The 23,026-nt window shown below is 45.5% G+C and overlaps 1 non-coding gene and 1 pseudogene across 1 annotated transcript; both read left to right on the forward strand.

Moving 5' to 3' along the window:
• The first annotated feature begins 4,045 nt into the window (after positions 1-4,045).
• Positions 4,046-4,153, forward strand: LOC122436136. The gene has a single exon (XR_006267904.1). It is a non-coding gene; the product is annotated as a U6 spliceosomal RNA (small nuclear RNA).
• Positions 4,154-18,649: 14,496 nt separating this feature from the next.
• LOC122435194 lies at positions 18,650-19,905 on the forward strand (annotated as a pseudogene).
• The last annotated feature ends 3,121 nt before the right edge of the window (positions 19,906-23,026 follow it).

A 23,026-nucleotide genomic window follows, 5' to 3' on the forward strand; every position in this document is an offset into this window, starting at 1 on the left:
TGATGCTCCCAGCAATCTGTCTGGTTAAGAGATCAATTTGCAGGATTCTGTTGGCCTTACGGCCAGGATCAGGGAACTGGAACCCTCAGAATTCATAGCTGGACACAGGGCTATTTAGAGGTTTGGCCTGTAGTATTACTCCTTAGGGAACAGGCTTCAGATGGCTAGGTTCTCATACCCTGTAAATGCAAGGTTGAGGAGACTCACACATTGTAAGCAATGCACATGTCTTAAGTATTATTAATTTCACCACTGTTAGCCCATTACTCAGAGAAGGCAATGGCAACCCACTCCAATACTCTTGCCTGGAGAATCCCATGGACGGAGGAGCCTGGTAGGCCACAGTCCATGGGGTCGCTGAGAGTCAGACATGACTGAGCGACTTCACTTGCACTTTTCACTTTCATGCGTTGGAGAAGGAAATGGCAACCCACTCCAGTATTCTTGCCTGGAGAACCCGATGGACAGAGGAGCCTGGTGGGCTGCCGTCTATGGGGTCGCACAGAGTCGGACACGACTGACGTGACTTAGCAGCAGCAGCAGCAGCAGCCCATTACTGACACCCATCATACTGGCTAACACGTTACTAATTTCACCCATGAAAATCCATTTCTAACCTTCATTTCACTACTTAGCAAAATCTCTGCTGTTGAGTGACCTGTGGCTAACAGAAACATTTGCAGTAGCTAGACCCTGTGATACAGACTCCCGGATTAATATAGCCAACTACCTCTGGTGTGTGACATCCTGAGTGTGCTCATTGCTAGCTCTTAGTTTTACACAACACACACACACACACACACACACACACACAAGCTGCCACTACTACACTGTCTTTGCTGGCAGTAAATTAACAGACCTCGTCATACCCTATAATATGATCAAAGGTACTGACAAATCTCAAGAAGCACTGTATCTCATCAGAAGAGTGGAAACCTAGAAAAGGGGGAGTCAGTGAGGCCAGGTTGGCAATGCCCATTCAAGTCCATTCTCTGGGAAAGAGAGAATCTCGGTCAAAAAATGAGAAGTTCAAAAACGAAGGCTCCATTTCCAAGGCCATCCCTCGTGTGAGGAGAGAAACCCCAACATTGAAATCTAGTGCCTCTTAACAGGGAGAACTCTCTTGATTTCTTGCTCACCAAACAACCTTCCCATTAGCATGTGTCTCTGTGTGCGACTCTGCCTCCAGAGAGAGACAGAATGGAGTTGTGTGTAGTCGACTGAGGAAAGAAATGCAAACCTAACTGTGGCATCTCAGTCCCCAACCAGGGACCAAACCCCAGCCCTGTCAGTGAAAGTACAGAATCCTAACCATTAGGCGTCCAGAGAACTCCCCCAAATTATGTTTTATTTGGCAAACTCACAGAGGTCTCGAGCCCGGGATGCAGTCTCTTAGTTCTCAGAGACTGCTCCAAAAAGCTAAGGGGGCAGGGGAGTTACCTGGTGGACCAGCGGTTGGGACTCTGTGCTTCCACTGCAGGGACCACAGGTTCAATCCCTGGTTGGAGAACTCAGGGATCTAAGGGAACAAAGATCCTGTAAGCCACCCAGTGGGGCAAAAAAGAGGTCAGGGAGGAGCCAGAATATACAGGAAGTTGGTTGCTGAGAAAAAAACACGTAGTCAACCATCAGAACATCAAAAGATTACTGCTAATCACAAAAACACACATCTCAAGTTAATGATTTTAGTATGGGAAGATGCAAGAGTCAGGGCCCATTGAAATCATTCCTATGATATACACTTTAACTATCTGGGGGCAGTATCCTATTTTTCTCCATCCTGAATCCACTCAGGGCCCACCCTCGGGGCGACAGCGGTGGCTGGTAGCTTCATGGTCTCAACATCCCTTGTTTACTGAAATGGCAGGCAGCATTCTCTGTCCACAGTGTACGTTTCTCTTTTTGGATCTTTACTACGAAATCCAGTGTACCTTAATGAATTTTTACAAGATAAACACCCTTGTGCCCACCATGCAGGTCAAGAACTCGGGCTCGCCAGCCCCTCCCAATGCCCATCTCAGGCCCAGTCCCGGGGACCCACTGCTCTTGCACAGTAATCACTTCCTTTTGCTTCTTTATCATTTCATTACACAGGGTCTCTCCCTGGTCGTCGTCATTTGGTCTAGCGCATTTCAAAATCCTTGGTGTGACTTTTGAGTCCTTGAATCCAGATTCCCTTCTGTCCCATTCTTATAATTTATCTGTTGAAACATTCCGGCCATTCGACCCACACCATTTTTCAGGGTCTGGGCTTTGCTGTGTCCTCTTCTTGGGTGATGCAGCCGTGGCCTTGTTTCCTTTATTCCCTTCTGCTGTCATCTGGATCCAGAGAGCTGAATGGGCTCAAGTTCAATATCTTTGGCTAGTCTGTAGGGTATGGTGTGACCTTCCCTCGGGAGGCATATCCTGTCTCATTGTCCCTTAAGTTCTTTTTATTAGAAAAATGAACGTTGTCTGTTTTCAGGTGCAAATACTGACCTAGGACATCCCCAAGCCCCTGAGGAGGCCAGCTGTGCTTAGCAACTCCCCCAGAGGAAACCCAGAAGACATGGCGGAGGAAGGCTTCTTATAGCACAAATTGTTTCCATGTCTTGGCTATTGTAGGTAGTGTTGCTATGAGCTAGCATGCATCTTTTAGAATTATGCTTTTGTCCAGATACGTGGCCAGGAGTGGGATTGCTGGATCATATGGCAACTCTATTTTTAGTTTTTTGAGGAATCGTTTGAAATTTCATGCGTGGGTTCCCAAGGCCTTTTGTGCCCAGCCTCAGAGGTCTGATGCCTTAGCAGCACAGGCACACATGCTCGTTGGGGCCTGGCGCTTTCTCTGAAGACAAGCCCTAGACTCTGCCCATTTCCCTGCTGTGTCCTTGCCACCAACAGGCTGAAATGGGATTTCTGCTTTAAACCATGACCTTGGATCCCAATCTTGGCAGGACGTTTAAGAATATAAGGTGACTGAGGAATCTGAGCACTTTGGGGGATCCCCATTATTGGCCAGAGTGTGTGGGGGTAATTCTTTGGAGAAAAGTTAATAAGGTCACACACACAAGCTTCTCCAGTGGCTTAGTGGTAAAGAATTTGCTCGTAACGCAGGAGAGGCAGGAGACCCGGATTTGATCTCTGGGTCGGGAAGCTCCCCTGGAGGAGGGCAGGGAAACCCACTCCAGTGTTCTTGCCTGGGAAATTCCATGGGCAGAGGAGCCTGGTGGGCTACAGTCCGTGGGTGGCAGAGTCGGACACGACCGAGCGAGCACGCAGGAGTTGACGGCGCTGCACCAATGCACTGCTGCGCTCAGGGCAACAGAACTTTCTGGTGCTTTTTCTTCTTCCTGTAGCATCCTCAGCGGACACTGGCTTTCCAGTTGCGGGTGCCTCCAGTTGTCACCCGTTGCCCACTCCCCTTCCCACAGGCCCAAATTAAGAGGAACCAAGTTCCCAGGGGGACAACGAATAATCCTGCTAAATCAGATCTTTCTCACAGCACACTTCAGAGTGTGCGCTCTACCAAGCGCAGAGGCAAGGCTTTCTGAGAACCATGTTACATGTTCACGACCATTCTCTGAGGTTCTCGGGCGGCATCTAAGGGGTGATGTGCCCACCCTGAAGGCTGTGAAGGCTGGATGGATGATGATGTGTTTATGCACATAAACCTAAATAACAAAAATCATTTAAACAGTAAAGGGAGCATCGAAACATACTAAGTCTTTAAAGTCTATTTTAGGTGCATGGAGTCAATATTACGCAAGAATGAGCAATATCCATCTATTTTGTGATTACAGCAGTTGATGGCAAGTAAGTCAAACCCTCAGCTGACCTTGCCAGTCTCAGGAGGCTGTGCGCTGCTACCGTGCGCACGTCCCAGTGGCAGAACCTCCTATAAGCAGAAGTGCTAACTTACACAAAGTGACAAGACTCAATGTGTCATATCCGAAAATTTAAAAAGCTTTTCGTTTAGGAGATAAAGCAGGTGTTTGTACTACATTGTGCTTTCAGATGCCCCGTTATAACCACGATGGTTTTGTACAATCAAAATAATGTTACAGTGCTAGAAGCTTCAATAGCACATCTACTAAAACTCGAATGATACAGAGATTATCATGGCCCCTGCGCAAGGATGACACACAAATTCATCAAAGCGTTCCATACTTTTTAAAATTTTGAGCATTAAAAAAATAATATTATGAATATGACTCACAGAATATTTTTAAAGTTTATTGAAAGAAAACTTAAGATTACATCCAACTTGCAATGTTTTATTTGCCTTCTTGACTGCTTTACGTATTAAAAAATAGGACTCTGCATGTGCTTCTATAGTGTGCATTATTTGGTAGGTTGTTCTTTCTGGTAGATTTCCCCACCATTTTAAAGTAAAGATACCCATCTTTCAACCCTGAAATTAGGTGCATTGAATTTTAACAAATTATCTTTGAGTTTCACAAAATATGTGGTAGACACTTTGATCTAGTTAATACAGTCAACTAGTTTCATTAGGAGAAGACAGACTATTTTAATGAATGATTAGTTCATGAAAGTATCCAACTATGTTGATAAGAAGAAAATAAAATTACAAAATGCATGTTACAGTGCCCCCAAAGATGCTTGGAAGACTAGTAAGTCATGGCAGATGACCTATCTATTCATGAAGCTTTAATTTCATGCAGTTATGCATTTCTCACAAATCACTTTGGTTATGTGATCTTCACACTGAGGGATTTGTTTAGATCAAGCCGTTTATGATTTCAGTGGTTAAACTACAATATTTTATAGCATTTGCTCAGTGCATCCTGATTTCTATAGGGTTGAAATGTTACCGTTTTTCCTGAAAACTAAAAAGTCTCTTCTGGTATAGGGGACCCGTCAGCTCCTGTTGTTAGAACTGAAACTGCCCTGAGATAGTCTTGAGTTTTAAGAACACATTTTACTCTCATTGTAGACTTCTCAAATTCAGTAACATGTCCTTCATTATAAAAGATCACCGTAACCAAGTCACCATCTTTGTTTTTGGTGGGGGTGTCTTCACTCAGCTTGTAGGATCTTAGTTCCCCCAGCAGGGATTGAACCCGGGCTCTTGGCAATGAAAGCACAGAAGCCTAACCACCAGGGAATTCCCTCCACACTGTCCTTTACTCTAAATCTCTTGTAGGACTTTCCCCTCCTCCAGTCGTGATGATATATATTGATCCAGCTTGTTCTTTTCTGATAACCATGATCCGCAATGACTATATTTTTGCAGGCTAAAGCTAAAACTCAGCAAGACTAACCAGAACCTCTAAGAATTAAGCCTCTTCTGAATAAGGCTTTGCGGGGTGGGGCGGGGGGAGGGGGTGGCTAATATAGTACATCCGCGTATGCTCAGTCGTGTCCCACTCCTTGCGACCCCATATAGACATTGGATCAATTCATAATAATGGAGGGTTTTGGTGACTACGGCTCAAGTATCCACCTTATAATCACAATAATAATCATGAAGACCATAATATGCTCTGCCATTGCTGCACTCCAGCAATGCAAAAATCCAGATACAGCAAAATGACCACATCCCTGGACAGTTTTCACTCTGTCATGGCGACTTCCCGCAGAGTATAAATGTGCTGTGAGGACTGAGCTAAATCCTATGCCTCTGCCAAATGAGTGTGGCACGTCAATACTATGTTAACGCCGCTGTGTGCTTCCTTACTCAGATGAACAGAAGACATGCTTATGAAATTAAAGCGTGAAAACAGACACTACTCAGAATCTAGACAACACACAAAAGTAACTGCACAACAAGAACATGGGATGGATTACGGTCCAAATATTGCCATGCTGTTATAAACGGGCTAAACCAGTGAGCTGCTTAGCCTAAAGCAGTGACTCTGCACTCCAGAACCACTTACGAGCTTTAAAAGTGCTGACGCCCAACCCCTACACACAGAGAGAAAAATTTAATTGGCCCAGGGTGGAGTCCTGGGCATAGGATTTTTAGAAACTCCCCGACTCCTTTGGTGGACCGCCACCATTGTGAAGCACTGGGCCCTGAACCAAGAGGCCCCAGGGAAAGTCAGACTGCTTTCGGCAAGATATTCCAGTAGGGGGCGCTCAGCTGATTCCATGTTTCTTAACGTCCATCCGTGTCCCAAGTGTTAATCGATTTTCGCAGAGGCCGTTCTAACAGAGATGCTACTCCAATTATTTTCAAAGTGTTTTTTTTTTTTTTTTAAATTTTCTAAAAGTAACGGGAATTCCCTGACGGTCCAGTGGTTGGGACTCCACTGCAGGGGCAGAGGCTCAATTGCTGAACGGGGAACTACCACCTCGCAAACCCTATAAGTGTGGCCAAATAATAATAATTATAATGATAATAAAATCTACAGTATCTTCAGATTTCAGGGTGAATATGGCAGATTAAATATATCCATATATCTCTACTCTGTCCACAAAACCCCATGAAATGACAGTAAAGGAATAAAAAGAAGAGATACGTTCTTACTGACAAAACAGGGGAGCAGGTAACAGCAGCCAAGTGGGGACAAGGACATTTTAATGCTTCAGAACCCTGGAAAGCTCAGGGATTCTAAGCTACCTCTGAAGGTTGAGGACAAATTGATATCAGAGGGGGCATCTAGCCTGTCTGCTGCAGTTTAGAACAAAAGGAAGAAAAGAGCAGTATAAGCATATTATGAGTTCTAGAAGCAAACAGATGAAACCACTAAGGATTTCAAATGGTTGTTTCAGGGAAGTGGGAACTGGGATGGGAAAAAGCAATTCTGGGTTTTGCTCTTCTGAGAGCCCTGTGTCATTTGGCCTTTAAAATTAAATTCTGAAGGCAATTATCCTTCAATTAAAAAATAAATTTTAAAAAAGCAAATGAAAAAAGCAAAAATATTAAGTATATACAGAATTTAGTTTTTTTTTTAAAGCTACTTTTGAACACGTTTGGGAGTAAAGGTATGCAAATACTGTAGATATGAATGTAAAGTTGTAAAATCATTCCAGGTGACAGGTGGGTAATATGGATGAAAAATTTCAATGTGTGGAACGTTTACTCCAGCATTTTCAGTCTTGAGATTTGCCCTGAGGAAGGAATTGGACAACCAACCACTGCTTTGAGTATTAAATAGAACAATTGGAAACTATCTACAGGCCCTACACCAGAACTTTGATTGGAAGAAGTGATGGCTCCTCCATACAGCGAAATCATATGCAAATACTTTAAATGATGGATTGTACACCTCCCAGACGGTCAAAAATTCTAAAAGCCTGAAAACAAGAGTTGCTGGGCATGGGAAACAGCGAAATCTTGATGTAGAGCTATTGAGTGTGCACTGGTACACTGTCTTTGGAGAAAAGGCAAACATTGGCATTACATAAATAAAAAGTTAGATATGCACTTGGATTAGCAATTCTCAGAGGGAATCTAAAATGACTCCCATGAACTATACAGTGCATGGAATTCTCCAGCCCAGAATACTGGAGTGGGTATCTGTTCTCTTCTCCAGGGGATCTTCCTGATCCCTAGGAGCCGAACCTAGGTCTCCTGCATGGAAGGTGGATTCTTTACCAGCTGAGCTACCAGGGAAGCCTGAGACCTCCTGTGGACTTTTACAAATATTACATCCTGGAGTGGGAGGGGGAGAACAGAATGAACACACCTACTGCATAAGTTTACGACCTACCTGCATAAGTTTATGAACAAAGAAAACAAACCTCTATGAACAATGCAGCTATGAAAGTTGACTACCACTAAATCCAGTAGTAATAACTGTGGATTAGGAAAAAAATTGGGACTCACATGGTAAACAATTCACCTGCAATGCAGGAGACCCGGGTTCGATCTCTGGGTCAGGAAGAGTCTCTGGAGAAGGGAATGGAAACTCACTCCAGTATTCTGGCCTGGACAATTCCACGGACAGAGGAGCCTGGCAGGTTGCAGTCCGTAGGGTGGCTGACAGCCCCACAGGACTGAGTGACTGAGACTACAGAGAACAAAGCACAGCCCGAGAAACAGTTCCAGCTGCGACGGGGACGTGGGATCACCCGAAAGGAGCTCTCCTTTTCCCAGGTGGCGCTCTCTCTGAAAGTCGCTCAGTCGTGTCCGACCAGAGGCTGTCTGGCTCCTCTGTCCTTGGGATTCCCCAGGCAAGAATACTGCAGAGGGTAGCCATTCTCTTCTCCAGGAGAATCTTCCCCAGGAACTGAGCCTGGGTCTACCGCATTGAAACAGGCTCTCTAAGCCATCAGGGTCGGAGAAGGCAATGGCACCCCACTCCACTCCTCATGATGCCTGGGAAATCCCATGGATGGAAGATCCTGGGTGGCTGCAGTTCATGGGGTCGCTAAGAGTCGGACACGACTGAGTGACTTCACTTTCACTTTTCACCTTCATGCATAGGAGAAGGAAATGGCAACCCACTCCAGTGTTCTTGCCTGGAGAATCCCAGGGACGGGAGAGCCTGGTGGGCTGCCGTCTATGCTGTCGCACAGAGTCAGACACGACTGAAGCGACTTAGCCTCAGCAGCAAGCCATCGGGGTAACTCTAATCAGCAAACGGGAAAAAAAAATAAAGCAGTCTGCCAATATACAAGGCCCGGGTTCTGTTCGTGGGTAGCGAAAAATCTGTGATTTATTTCCTCAGTTGTGTCTGATCGGCCATCCTGTCTTCGCTTGAAAAAGCCCATTGTGGTTTTATGGATATTGGGTTTCCCTTGTATCTCGGCTGGAAGAGAATTCACCTACAGTGTGGGAGACCTGGGTTCCATCCCTGGGTTAGGGAGATCCCTGCAAAAGTGGGAGACTACCCACTCCACTATCATGGCCTGGAGCATTCCATGGACTGCATTGTGCATGAGATCACAAAAAGTTGGACACGACTAAGCGTCTTTCACTTTGAACTCACTGAAGATCAAACCCGCAAACTGAAATGGTAAACAAAGAAAGCTTCGAGAATCTGAAAACCCACCCGAAATCGTTTGTTTTTCAACGTCCACGTTCCTACCAAAGAATATTTGTCTTGTTTAGTCTCACAAGACCTCCAAAAGTTGTTTGGTAATCTAACTATTATTTCTTTCTTGGGCCTACTTGACCTAGTGTCCACCGCAACACAACAGTATAAGTTCAAGCAGGAGCAGGAAATGGAGCATGGGTACCGCACTGCGCCTGGGCACGTACCCATAAGAGGGGGCTCACTCCTAACACACTGAGGATGAGAAGCAAAAAAAAGGGTCAGTTCAGTTCAGTTCAGTCGCTCAGTCGTGTCCGACTCTTTCCGACCCCATGAATCACAGCACGCCAGGCCTCCCTGTCCATCACCAACACCCAGAGTTTACTCAGACCCATGTCCATCGAGTCGTTGATGCCATCCAGCCATCTCATCCTCTGTCGTCCCCTTCTCTTCCTGCCCCCAATCCCTCCCAGCATCAGGGTCTTTTCCAATGAGTCAACTCTTCCCATGAGGTGGCCAAAGAATTGGAGTTTCAGCCTCAGCATCAGTCCTTCCAAGGAACACCCAGGGCTGATGTCTTTTAGGATGGACTGGTTGGATCTCCTTGCAGTCCAAGGGACTCTCAAGGGTCTTCTCCAACACCACAGTTCAAAGGCATCAATTCTCTGATGCTCAGCTTTCTTCACAGTCCAACTCTCACATCCATACCTGACCACTGGAACAACCATAGCCTTGACTAGAACGACCTTTGTTGGCAAAGTAAGGTCTCTGCTTTTTAATATGCTGTCTAGGTTGGTCATAAATCTCCTTCCAAGCGTCTTTTAACTTCATGGCTGCAATCACCATCTGCAGTGATTTTGGAGCCCAGAAAAATAAAGTCTGACACTGCTTCCACTCTTTCCCCATCTATTTCCCATGAAGTGATGGGACCAGATGCCATGATCTTAGTTTGTTGAATGTTGAGCTTTAAGCCAAATTTTTCTCTCTCCGCTTTCACTTTCATCAAGAGGCTTTTTAGTTCCTCTTCACTTTCTGCCATAAAGGTTGTGTCATCTGCATATCTGAGGTTATTGATATTTCTCCTGGCAATCTTGATTCCAGCTTGGGCTTCTTCCAGCCCAGTGTTTCTCATGATATACTCTGCACATAAGTTAAACAAGCAGGGTGACAATATACAGCCTTGACGTACTCCTTTTCCTATTTGGAACCAGTCTGTTGGTCCATGTCCAGTTCTAACTGTTGCTTCCAAACCTGCATATAGCTGGCTCCAGAGGTGGGTCAGGTGGTCTGGTATTCCCATCTCTTTCAGAATTTTCCACAGTTTATTGTGGTCCACACAATCAAAGGCTTTGGCATAGTCAATAAAGCAGAAATAGATGATTTTCTGGAACTCTCTTGCTTTTTCAATGATCCAGCGGATATTGGCAATTTGATCTCTGGTTCCTCTGCCTTTTCCAAAACCAGCTTGAACATCTGGAAGTTCACGGTTCACGTGTTGCTGAAGCCTGGCTTGGAGAGTTTTGAGCATTACTTTACTAGCGTGTGAGATGAGTGCAATTGTGTGTGTGCGTTCAAAAAAAGGGTAAGTCCCCATAAAGAGGTTGTAGCACATCGTTTAACGTAAGGGAACGAAGGCTTATTCTTCGAAATATACGTTTAAAAGAAATCTACGATAAACTGAAATAATAAATTGAACATATTGCATGCAGTGCATTCTGGTTATGCAAATGATCGCTGAGGACCCCCCTGCCGAGATTCACCCCTTTCCCACCCCAGCTCCCAGGAAGCCCGCTTCCAGTCCGTTGTCCCCAGGCCCCTGACTCCACGTCTTCTCTTCAACGCTCTGCATCTGACTTCTTTTGAATAAAGGATTTTGTTGACAGCTTTGGAAAATGATACAGGAGCACTGCATTTGACACAGAGAAGCTTCACTATAATGTCAGATCAAACAGAGTGCCCTGAGTGCACAGTCCTGCCAAACGATTTGCGACCCCATGGACTGTAGCCCTCCAGGCTCCTGTGTCCATGGAATTCTCCAGGCAAGAATAATGCAGTGGGTAGCCATTCCCTTCTCCGGGAGGTTCTTCCCCAGGAGCGAACCCCCGGCTCCCACATTGTAAGCAGACTCTTCACTGTCTAAGCCACCACGGTGACTGTAATCACTAATTTTTTAAAAAGCTGTCTACCAATATAGGAGGGGCCGGTTCCATCCCTGGGTCATAAAAATTGTCCAGTTCCCTTGCTCAGTCATCTCCAAACAGTTCTCCCGGGGCTTGTTCAAACGCATGTCCACTGAGACGGTGAGTGCTCTATGAGTCAATGTCGTCCCTTTTCCCTCCTCTCTTCAGTCTTTCCCAGAATCAAAAACCCAAAAAAATCTCATTCAGCATTGTGAAAGTCTTACTGACTAAAAAATCAAGAACACGATTTGACATGATAAATACACATCAAACTCTTAACTGCTGCAGGTGTAGAAAAACTGCCCAAAGCCCTCCACTTTTCCAATTCTATTCTTCCTCACAGCAATATTGGCCTTGTTCATCTCACAAGGCCTCCAAAAATTATTGGAAGCTTCCCTTATCCATACTTGGGCCTACCTAACTGAATCCTCAGTGAGACAAAAGCCTGAGTTCGAGTAGAAGCAAGGACAAGGGTAAGCATACTGCAAAGAGCCTGTGAACATACTGATGAGGTGACGCTCACTCCTAACACACTGAGGCTGAGGAGCACCAAGGGTAAGTCCAGGTCAAGAGTTTGCAGCAGATCTTTTCACCTAAGAGCATAAAGGCTCATTCTTCAAAATAAAACGTTTTCAAAAAAATTATGATAAATTGAAGTCATAAATAGAAACTACATTGCATGCATTGCATTCTGTTTATGCCAATGAACGCTGAACCCCGCCACTGAGATTCGTGCCTTTCCTGCCCCAGTTCCTGCGAAGCCCGCTTCCAGCCCCTTGTCCCCAGGCCCCTGACTCCATGTCTTCTCCTTGACATTCTCAGTCTGATTTGCATCGAATAAGGATATTGTTGACAGCTTAAGAAAATGATGTGCGAGTGTTGCATTTGACACACAGAAGGTTCACTATGATGTCAAATGAAATAGAGTTCTATGTGTGCTCAGTCCTGCCCAGGCAATTTGTGATCCCATGGACTGTAGCCCTCCAGGCTCCTCTGTCCATGGATCTCCGGGCAAGAATACTGCAGTGGGTAGCCATTCCCTTCTCCGGGAGAAGCTTCCCCAGGATTAAATCTGGGTCTCTCACTTTGTAAGCGGACTGTTTACTGTCTCAGCCATCAGGGTGACTCTAGTCACTATTAAAAAACAAAAAACAAAAAAAGTGCCAAAATAGGAGGGCCCGCTTCCATCCCTGGCTTGAGAAAACTGTCCAGTTCACTTGCTCAGTTCTGTCCGACTGGCTTTCCTATCCGCCACTAACTCCTGGGGCATGCTCAAACTCATGTCCACCGAGTCGGTGGTGCTATCTAATCGTTGTCCCCAATGTCGTCCTTTTCTCTTCCCATCTTTGATCTTTCCGGGCACCAGAAAAATCTCCTGGAAAGCATATTCACGATTATGAGAACCATACTGGCCAAAGACCAAGCAAGTTTACAGGCCGATCAACCTGATCTGCCCCCTGAGAAATCTGTAGGCAGGTCAAGAAGCAACAGTGAGAACCGGACATTGAAACCCAGACCGGTTCCAAATCGGGAAAGGAGTACGTCAAGGCTGCATATTGTCACCCTGCTTATTTAACCTGAATGCAGAGTGCATCATGTGAGATGCCATACTGGATGAGGCACAAGCTGGAATCAACACTGCCGGGAGAAACATCAATAACCTCAGAAATGCAGATGACACCACCTTTATGGCAGAAAGTGGAGAAAGGAAGAACCTCTTCATAAAAGTGAAAGAGGAGAGTGACAAAGTTGGCTTAAAACTCAACATTCAGAAAAGGAAGATCATGGCATCAGGTCTCATCACTTCATGGCAAATAGATGGGGAAACGATGGAAACAGTGACAGAGTTTACTGTCTTGGGCTCTACAGTCCCTGAGGATGGTGACTTCAGCCATGAAATTAAAAGACGCTTGCTCCTTGGAAGAAAAGCTATGACCAACCAAGACAGCGAATTAAAAAGCAGAGATATTACTTTGCCGAGAAAGGTCCGTCCAATCAAAGCCATGGTTTCTCCATTACTCATATATGGATGTGAGAGTTGCGCTGTAAAGAAAGCCGAGGGCCGAGGAATTGAAGCTGTTGGACTGTGATCTTGGAGAGGACGCTTGAGAGCCCCTTGGACGGCAAGGAGATCCAACCAGTCCATCCTAAAGGAAACCAGTCCTGAATATTCCTTGGAAAAACTGATGCTGACACTGACATTCCCATACCTTGGCCACCTGATGCAAAGAACTGCCTTATTGGAAAAGACCCTGGTGCTAGGAAGGACTAAAGATTGGAGAATAAAGAAGATAGAAAATGAGATGTCTTACACAGCACTATGGATTCGAAGATCGTGAGTATGAGTAAGTTTGGAGAATGGGTGAATAAGAAAACCCGAAGTGCCGCAGTCCACGGGGGTTACAGAATAGAATAGTCGAAAACAACGAGACAGTCAACTGAGTAGACCCATGCTTAATGCAGTAAACAGACGCTCAGGAAGCTTCTAAGTATAACAATCTCGGACAAACAATGCTGCCTCAACAGTTTCATTCTGCAAGATCTGCCTTTGCATACAACGATATTGGCCTTGCTTAGCACACAAAGCCTCCAAAAATTTGCGCGTGTTACAGCTCTTTGTGCAGCTCAAACTTACCTAATCAGCACAAGACAAAAGACCCGCCTTGGGAATGAGCACTCCTAATACACTGAGGATGACTCGCGTCAAGGGTAAGTCCGGGTCAAGAGTTTGCAGCAGATCTTTTCACTTAAGTGCGGGAAGGTTCTTCCATCAAAATACTACGTTTAAAAGAAATCTACCATGAATTCAAATAGCAAATTGAGTCTATATTGCGTGCAGTGCATGCTGGTTATGCAAATATTCGCTGAGTCCCCGCCCCCGAGATTCACGCCTTTCCCCGCCCCACCGCCTGGGAAGCCAGCTTCCATTCCCTTGTTCCCAGGCCCCTGACTCCATGTTTTCTCCTCCACCACACTCTGGGTCTGATTTCTTTTGAATAAGGATTTTGTTGACAGCTTAAGATAATGATACATGGGCGCTGCCTTTGACACAGAGAAGGTTCACCCTAATGTCGAATGAATTCGAGTGCCGAACCTCCTCAGTCGTGCCGCGACTATTTGCAACCCCATGGCCTGTAGCCCTCCAGGCTGCTCTGGTCATGGAATTCTCCAAGCAAGAATACTGCAGGGGGTAGGCATTCCCTTCTCCAGGAGAAGCTTCCCCAGGATTGAATCTGGGTCTCCTGCTTTGTCAGCAGACTGTTTACTGTCTAAGCCATCAGGGTGATTATAATCACAATTAAAAAAAAAAAAAGGTGACTGCCAAAATAGGAGAACTGAATCATTGGGAAAGTCCCCGATGCTGGGAAAGATGGAAGGCTTGAGGAGAAGGGGACAACAGAGAATGAGATGGTTGGATGGCATCACTGCCTTGATATACATGAGTTTGAGCAAGTTCCAGGTGTTGGTGATGACCAGGGACCCTGGCGTGCTGCAGCCCATGGGGTCGCAAAGAGTCTGACAGGACTCAGGGTCTGGACTGAACTGAACACGGCATGGCTCATAGTTTCACTGAGTTAGCCAAGGCTGTGGGCCATGTGATCAGTTTGACAAGTTTTCTGTGACACTGGTTTTCATTCTGTCTGCCCTCTGACAGATAAGGATAAGAGGCTTATGGAAGCTGCCTGCTGGGAGAGACTGACTGTGGGGAAACTGGGTCTTGTTCTGATGGGTGGGACCATGCTCAGCAAATGCTTAATCCAATTTTCTGTTGGTGGGCAGGGCTGTCTTCCCTCCCTGTTGTTTGACCCGAGACCAAACTAAGGTGGAGGTAGTGAAGATAATGGCCACCTCCTTCCAAAGGTCCCAGGCAGGCACTGCTGCAACAGTGCCCCCGACCCTGCAGCAGCACACTGCCGACCCACGCCTCTGCCAGGGACTCCTGGACTCTCACGGGCAAGGCTGGGTCAGTCCCTTGTGGTGGGTGGGGGTCCCTGCTCCTTTCTCCCGGGTCCTGGGGCACACCGGGTTTTGTTTGTGCCCTCCAAGAGCCTGTTTCCCCAGTCCTGTGTAAGCTCTGTAATCAAATCCCACTGGCCTCCACAGTCAGATTCCTTGGGGGTTCTCCATTCCCTTGCCAGATCTCCAGGTTGGTAAATCTCTTGTGGGTCCTAGAACTTTCTTAACAGTGTGAGAATTTCTTTGCTATAATTGTTCTGCAGTTTGTGGTTCATCTGCTCGGGGACTCTATGGCTGGGGTTAATGGCGACCTTGTCCAAGAGGGCTTATGCCACAGGGTGTGCATGAGGAGGGCTCCTGCACCCAGAGCCCCTGCCCCTGCGGCAGGCCACTGCTGACCCACCGTCCGTCCACAGGAGACACTCAAACACAGTTCTGGCTCAGTCTCTGTGGGGTCTCTGAGCCCTGGTGTATACAAGGTTTTGTTTGAGCCCTCCAAGGGTCACGGGCAGGTATGGGATTTGATTCGAAATGAAATTTCACCCCTCCTACTATCTTGCTGGGGCTTCCCCTTTTCCCTGGACTTGGGTTATTGTTTCTTGGTGGGATCTAACATTCTCCTTGGCTGTTCAGCACCAAGTTGTAATTTTGGAGTTCTCCGAGGAGAAGATGAGGGTACGTCCTTCTACTCTGCCATCTTGTATGGGAATCTTTGGTCAGAGTCCCGTAACACCGAATGGGGTTTTTCAAGAGATATTTTGGTGCCGGGAAACATTGGAACCAGAGGGAGAAAGGGACAACATTGATAAAAGCAATTAGATGGCATCACCAACTGAATGGACATGAGTTTGATCAAGCACCGGTGTTAGTGACAGATAGGAAGGCTGATCAGATACGACTCAGCAAATGAACTGCACAATTTTCATGCCCCAGGGATGGAACCGGGTCCTCCTATATTGGCATACACTTTTTTTTTTTTTTTTACTGATTACAGATACCCTGATGGCTGAGACAGTAAAGAGTCTGCTGACAATGAGGGAGACCCAGGTTCGATCCTGGGAAAGCTGCTCCTGGAGAAGGGAATGGCTACCCACTGCAGTATTCTTGCCTTGAGAATTCCATGGACTGAGGAGCCTGGAGGGTTCCTCAAATAGTCTGGGTAGGATCGGCACTCTGAACCTATCCAGACTGAGTTGGTTCAGCAATCTATTTCATTCGACATTATAGTGAACCTTCTCTACGTCAAAAGCAGCGCCCATACATTATTACGTTAAGCCGTCAAGAAAATCCTTATTCAAAAGAAATCGGACTCACAGTGTCGAGGAGGAGAAAGTATGGAGTCAGGGGCCTGGGAACAAGTGACTGGAAGCTGGCTTCCCGGGAGCTGGTGCTGGGAGAGGCGTGAATCTCTGGGGTTGGGACTCAGCATTCATTTGCATAACCAGAAGGCACTGCGCTCAACACAGTTTCAATTTACTATTTCAATTTATTGTAGGTTTCTTTTATACATAGTATTTCAAAGAATGAGCCTTCATCCACTTACCTGAAAAGATCTGTTGCAAACTCTTTACCCGGACTTGTGCTTGACATGCCTTGCCCTCACTGTGTTAGGAGTGAGGTTTCCCTCATCCGTGTGTGCACGGGCTCCGTCTACTATGGCTAGGGTCACTCTTGCCTGTTTTCAAACTGAGTCTTTGTCTTACAAATAAAACTTGGTTAGGTAGGGTCAGAACAGGAAAATCGGCGTGTTCTACCTAATTTTTGGAGGTCTTGTGAGAGAAACAAGACCAGCATTGTGGTATGCAAAAACAGACCTTGTGGAGTGAAAGTTTTGAGGCAGGGTTTTTTTCTGGGGTTCCCATACTTAACAGCTTTCTGTGTGCTTATCTCGTGAAATCATGAGGTTAGGCTTTGGCCTGCTCGGTTGACTGTCAGTCGTGTCCCACTATTTTGTAACCCCGTAGACTGCATGCAGCACTTCAGCTTTCCCTGTCTATCACCCATTCTCAGAGTTTCTCATACTCATGCCTTTCGAGTCAACGGTGCTATCTAAGCATCTCATTTTCCGTCGTCTCCTTTATCCTGCCACGGTTAGTCCTTCCCAGCACCACGGTTTATTCCAGGAAGTAAGTTCTTCGCATCAGGTGGCCAAAGTAGGTAGCCAAATGTTGAGTTTTAAGCCACTTTCTTCACTCTCCTCTTACACTTTCATCAAGAGGCTCTTCAGTTCTTTGCTTTCTGCCGTAAGGGTGGTGTTATCTGCATATCTGAGGTGATTGATGTTTCTCCTGGTAATCTTGATTGCAGCCTGTGTTTCATCCAGCATGGCATTTCACATGATATACTCTGCATATAAGTTAAATAAGCAGGGTGACAATATGCAGCCTTGACGTTCTCCTTTCCCGATTTGGAACCAGCCTGGTTTTCAATGTCCAGTTCTAACTGTTGCTTCTTGACCTGCATACAGATTTCTCAGGGTCAGGTCAGGTTGATTGGTCAGTAAGATTGACTGGCCTTTGGTCAGTAAGGGTCTCATAATCGTGAATGGGTTTTCCAGGAGATTTTTCTGTTTCCGGGAAAGATCAAAGACAGGAGGAGAAAGGGACGACATTGGGTAAAAGGATTAGCTAGCATCACTGACTCGGTGGACATGAGTCTGTGCATGCCATGGAAATTAGCGACGGTTAGGAAAGCCGGTTGGACAGAACTGAGCAAATGAAGTGGACAATTTTCACGACCTTGGGATGGAACCGGGCCCTCCTATTTTGGCAGTCACATTTTTTCTTTTTCTTTTTCATATTCATTAGAGTCACAGTAAAGAGTCAGCTTACAAAGCGAGAGACTCAGATTTGATCCTGGGGAAGCTTCTCCTGAAGATGAGAATGGATACCCACTGCAGTATTATTGCCTGGAACATTCCATGGACAGAAGTGCCTAGAGGGCTACATTCCATGGGGTCGCAAATAGTCTGAGCACGACTGAGTGGGTTCAGCACTCTATTTCATTCGACATTATAGCGAACCAATTGCAGCACCCATATATCATTATCTTAAGCCGTTAAGAAAAACTTTATTCAAAAGAAATCAGACCCAGAGTGTCGAGGAGGAGAAAACATGGAGTCAGGGGCCTGGGAACAAGGGACAGGAAGCTGGCGTCACGGGAGCCGGTGCGGGGAATGGCGTGAATCTCGGGGGCGGGGACTCAGCGTTCATTTGCATAACCAGCATGCACTGCGCGCAATATGATCAATATATTGTTTGAATTTATCATAGTTTTCTTTTAAACATAGTATCTCGAAGAATAAGCCTTCGTCCACTAACGTGAAAGGATCTGCTACAACCTATTCACCGGGAGTTACCGTTTTTTTTTTTTCTTATCGTCAGTGATAGGAGTGTGCTTCCCCTAGGCATTCCGTGCCCCGAGGCACTGCGTTGCCGTTCATCCGTTTCTTGCTTCTACTTGGGCTTAGTGTCTCGCAGACTAAGTCAAGGAGAACCAAGAAAAAGTCGTTCCCAGTAATTTTTGGAGGTCTTGTGAGACTTAAACAAGACCAATATTTCGGTGTCAAAAAGTAGAACTTGGGGCAGCATGGCGGCGGGGGTGGCTGAGGTAGCGACGGCCATGGTGGAGGTCAGCTCAGCCGGGCAGTTTGAGGAGCTGTTGTGCCTCAGAGCTAAGTCCGTTTCTCAATGGCTCAAGAGCCATTGTGGTCTCTTTCTGGGCACCATGGGCTCCGCAGTGTGCTCAGATGAATGATGTGATGGCAGAACTCGCCAAAAAGCACCCACAAGTCTTGCTTGTGAAGTTGGAAGCAGAAGCTGTTCCTGAAGTATCTGAAAAATATGAAATTAGTTCTGTTCCCACCTTTCTGTTTTTCAAGAATTCTCAGAAAATCGACCAATTAGATGGTGCCCATGCCTCAGAGTTGGCCAAAAAAGTTCAGCAACATGCGTCTAGCGGCTCCTTCTCACCAAGTGGGGGTGAGCACCCGAAGGAAGACCTCAGCCTGCGCCTGAAGAAGTTAACTCACGCTGCACCCTGCATGCTATTCATGAAGGGAACTCCTCAGGAACCGCGCTGCGGTTTCAGCAAGCAGATGGTGGAAATTCTTAACAAACATAATATTCAGTTTAGCAGTTTTGATATCTTCTCAGATGAAGAAGTTTGTCAGGGCCTCAAACCTATGCCAATTGGCCCACCTATCCCCAGCTCTATGTTTCTGGAGAGCTCATAGGAGGACTTGATATAATTAAGGAGCTAGAAGCATCTAAAGAACTAGATACGATTTGCCCCAAAGCCCCCAAGTTAGAGGAAAGGCTCAAAGTACTAACAAATAAAGCTTCTGTGATGCTCTCTATGAAAGGAAACAAACAGGAAGCTAAGTGTGGCTTCAGCAGACAGATTTTGGAAATACTAAATAGTACTGGGATTGAATATGAGACATTTGATATATTGGAGGATGAAGAAGTTCGGCAAGGATTAAAAGCTTACTCCAATTGGCCAACGTACCCTCAGCTGTATGTGAAGGGGGAGCTTGTCGGAGGACTGGACATTGTCAAGGAACTGAAAGAAAATGGGGAGTTGCTGCCTATACTGAAAGGAGAAAATTAATGAACGTTAGACTTGGTGCCCACCCACTGCAGGAAGGCTTCCTCCAGCGGAGCAGTTCAGGATTCAGTCCTCAGAAAGGGACTAGGAGGAGAAAATGCTCATCCCCAGTTACGCTTTGTGTATTTCACAAGGCTGTGCTAAATAACGTATGTGACCTTTTTTTCCCACCAAAAATAGAACGTAATAAACATCTTCAAGTTCAATTAAAAATTAAAAAAAAAAAAGTAGAACTTGGAAAATAACTGGTTTCAGGTAATTTTTCAAATTTTTGGAAGCTTGCAGTGTTTGCCATTTCAGTTTGTGGGTTTGGTTTTTGGTGAGTTGGAAGTGAAAATCGGTTAATCGTGTCCGACTTTTTGTGACCCCATGTACTGTGCAGTCCGTGGAATTTTCCAGCCCAGAATACTGGAGCCGTGAAGCGAGGTTTCTCCTTTTGCGGGGATCATCCCAACCCAGGGATCGAACCCAGCTCTTCCCGCATTGTAGGCGAATTCTTTTCTAGCTGAGACACAAGGGAAGCCCAATATCCATGAAACCGCAATGCGGTTATTCTAGCAAAGACAGGATGGCCGATACGACACGGCTGAGCAAATAAACCAGACAGATTTTTCGCTACCCGAGCAAGTTAACCAGCCGGAATTTTCGCTACCCACGGAGGGAACCCAGGCCTCGGATATTGGCAAACAGGTTGTTTTGTTGTGTTTCTTTTGCTGATTAGAGTTACCCTGATGGCTTAGAGAGCCTGCCCTAAATTGTAGCAGTAGACCCAGGCTCAGTTCCTGGGGAAGGGAATGGTTACCCACTTCAGTATTCTTGCCTAGAGAATCCCATGGACAGAGGAGCCAGACAGGTTCTGGTTGGACACGACAGAGCGAATTTCAGAGAGAGAGCCACCTTGGGAAAAGGAGAAATCTTTTTGCGTGATCCCACGTTTCTGTCGCAGGTGTAATTGTTTTCTAGGCTGTGCTTTGTATTCTGTCGTGTCAGTCACTCAGTCCTGTGGGACTGTTAGCCACTCTATGGACTGTAAGCGGCCAGGCTCCTCTGTCTGTGGAATTCTCCAGGCCAGAATACTAGAGTAGCTTCCATTCCCTTCTCCAGAGACTCTTCCCGACGCAGAGATTGAATCTGGGCCTCCTGCATTGCAGGCGAATTGTTTACCATGTGAGCCACAATTTTTCCCCCCTAATCCACAATTACTACTAGAGTTAGTGGTAGTCAACTTTCATAGTTGCATTATTCATATAGGTTCGTTTCCTTTGTTCATAAAGTTATGGAGGTAGTTCGTAAACATATGTAGGTAGGTTTGCTCGTTGTGTTCTCCCCCTTCTCACCCCAGGATGTAATATTTGTAAAAATCTACAGAAGGTCTCAGGCTTCTCTGGTAGCTCAGCTGGTAAAGAATCCACCTTGCATGCAGGAGAGCTGGGTTCGATTCCTGGGTCACGAAGATCCCCTGGAGAGGAGAACAGCTAGCCACTTCAGTATTCTGGCCTGGAGAATTCATGCATTGTATAGTTCACGGGAGTCATCTTAGACTCCTTATGAGAATTGCTGATCAAAGTGTATATTTAACTTTTCATTTATGTAATGCCAATTTTTGCTTTTTCTCCAAAGACAGTGTACCAGTACACACTCAACGGCACTGTATCAACATTTCTCTGTTTCACATCCCCAGCAACTCTTGTTGTTTTCAGGCTTTTAGAATTTTTGACCATCTGGTACGTGTGCAATCCATCATTTAATGTACTTGCATATAATTTCACTGTATAGAGGAGCCATCACTTGTTCAAATCAAAATTCTGGTGTAGGGTGTGTAGGTAGTTTCCAATTTTTCTATTTTATACTCAAGGCAGCGGTTGTCCAATTACTTCCTCAAGAGAAATTCCAAGAGTGAAAATGCTGGACTAAATGTTCCACACATTGAAATTTTTTATCCATATTGCCTACCTGTGACCTGGAAAGATTTTACAATTTTACATTCTTGTCTACAGTATTTACATACCTTTACTCCCAAAAGCGTTTGAAAAGCATCTTTTTTTTTAATGTAAGTTGTCTATGTACTTAATATTTTCACTTGCTTTTTTTAAATTTCTTAACATTTATTTTTAACTGAAGGATAATTGCTTTCAGAATTTCATTTTAAAGGCCTAATGACACAAGGCTCTCAGAAGAGCAAAACCCAGGATTTCTTTTTCCCATCACAGTTCCCACTTCCCAGAAGCAACCATTTTAAATCCTTAGCAGTTTCATCTGTTTGCTTCTATAACTCATAATATGCTTATACTGCTCTTTCTTCGTTTTGTTTTCAACTGTATCAGACAGGCTAGATGCGCACTCTGATATCAATTTGTCCTCAGCCTTCAGAGATAGCTTAGAATTCCTGAGCTTTCCAGGGTTCTGAAGCATTAAAATGTCCTTGTCCCCACTTGGCTGCTGTTACCTGCTCTCCTGTTTTGTCAAGAAGAACATGTCTCTTCTTTTTATTCCTTTACTGTCATTTAGTGGGGTTTTGTGGACACAGTAGAGATAATGGATATATGTAATCTGCTATATTCAACCTGAAATTTGAAGATACTGTAGACTTTATTATCATTATAATTATTATTATTTGGTTGCACCCTAGGGTTTGGGAGATATTAGTTCCCCGTTCAGAGATTGAGCCTCTGCCCCTGCAGTGGAGTCCTAACCGCTGGACCATCAGTGAATTCCCGTTACTTTTAGAAAATTTTTAAAAACTTTGGAAACAATTAGAGTAGTATGTATGCAACAAAGGCTTCTCTGAAAATCGGTTAACACTTGGGACACGGCTGGACGATAAGAAACATGGAATCTGCTGAGCGCCCGCTACTAGAATATCTTGCCCAGAGCAATCTGACTTTCCCTGGGGCCTCTTTGTTCAGGGCCCAGTGCTTCACAATGGTGGCGGTCCACCAAAGGAGTCAGGGAGTTTCTAAAAATCCTATGCCCAGGACTCCACCCTGAGCCAATTAAATTTTTCTGTGTGTGGAGATTGGACATCAGCTATTTTAAAGGTCTTAAGTGGTTCTGGACTGCAGAGTCACTGTTCTCGGCTAAGCAGCTCACTGGTTTAGCCTGTTTATAAAAGCATGGTACTATTTAGACCGTAATCCATCCCGTGTTCTTGTTATGCAGTTACTTTTGTGTGTTGTCTAGATTCTGAATGGTGTCTATTTTCATGCTTTAATTTCATAAGCATGTCTTCTGTTAATCTGAGTAAGGAAGCACACAGCGGCGTTAACATAGTATTGTCGTGCACACTCATATGGCAGAGGCATAGGATTTAGCTCAGTCCTCACAGCACATTTATACTCTGCGGGAAGTCGACATGAC

Source organism: Cervus canadensis, chromosome X, assembly GCF_019320065.1.
Source record: "Cervus canadensis isolate Bull #8, Minnesota chromosome X, ASM1932006v1, whole genome shotgun sequence".
NCBI classification, from domain to species: Eukaryota; Metazoa; Chordata; class Mammalia; order Artiodactyla; family Cervidae; genus Cervus; species Cervus canadensis.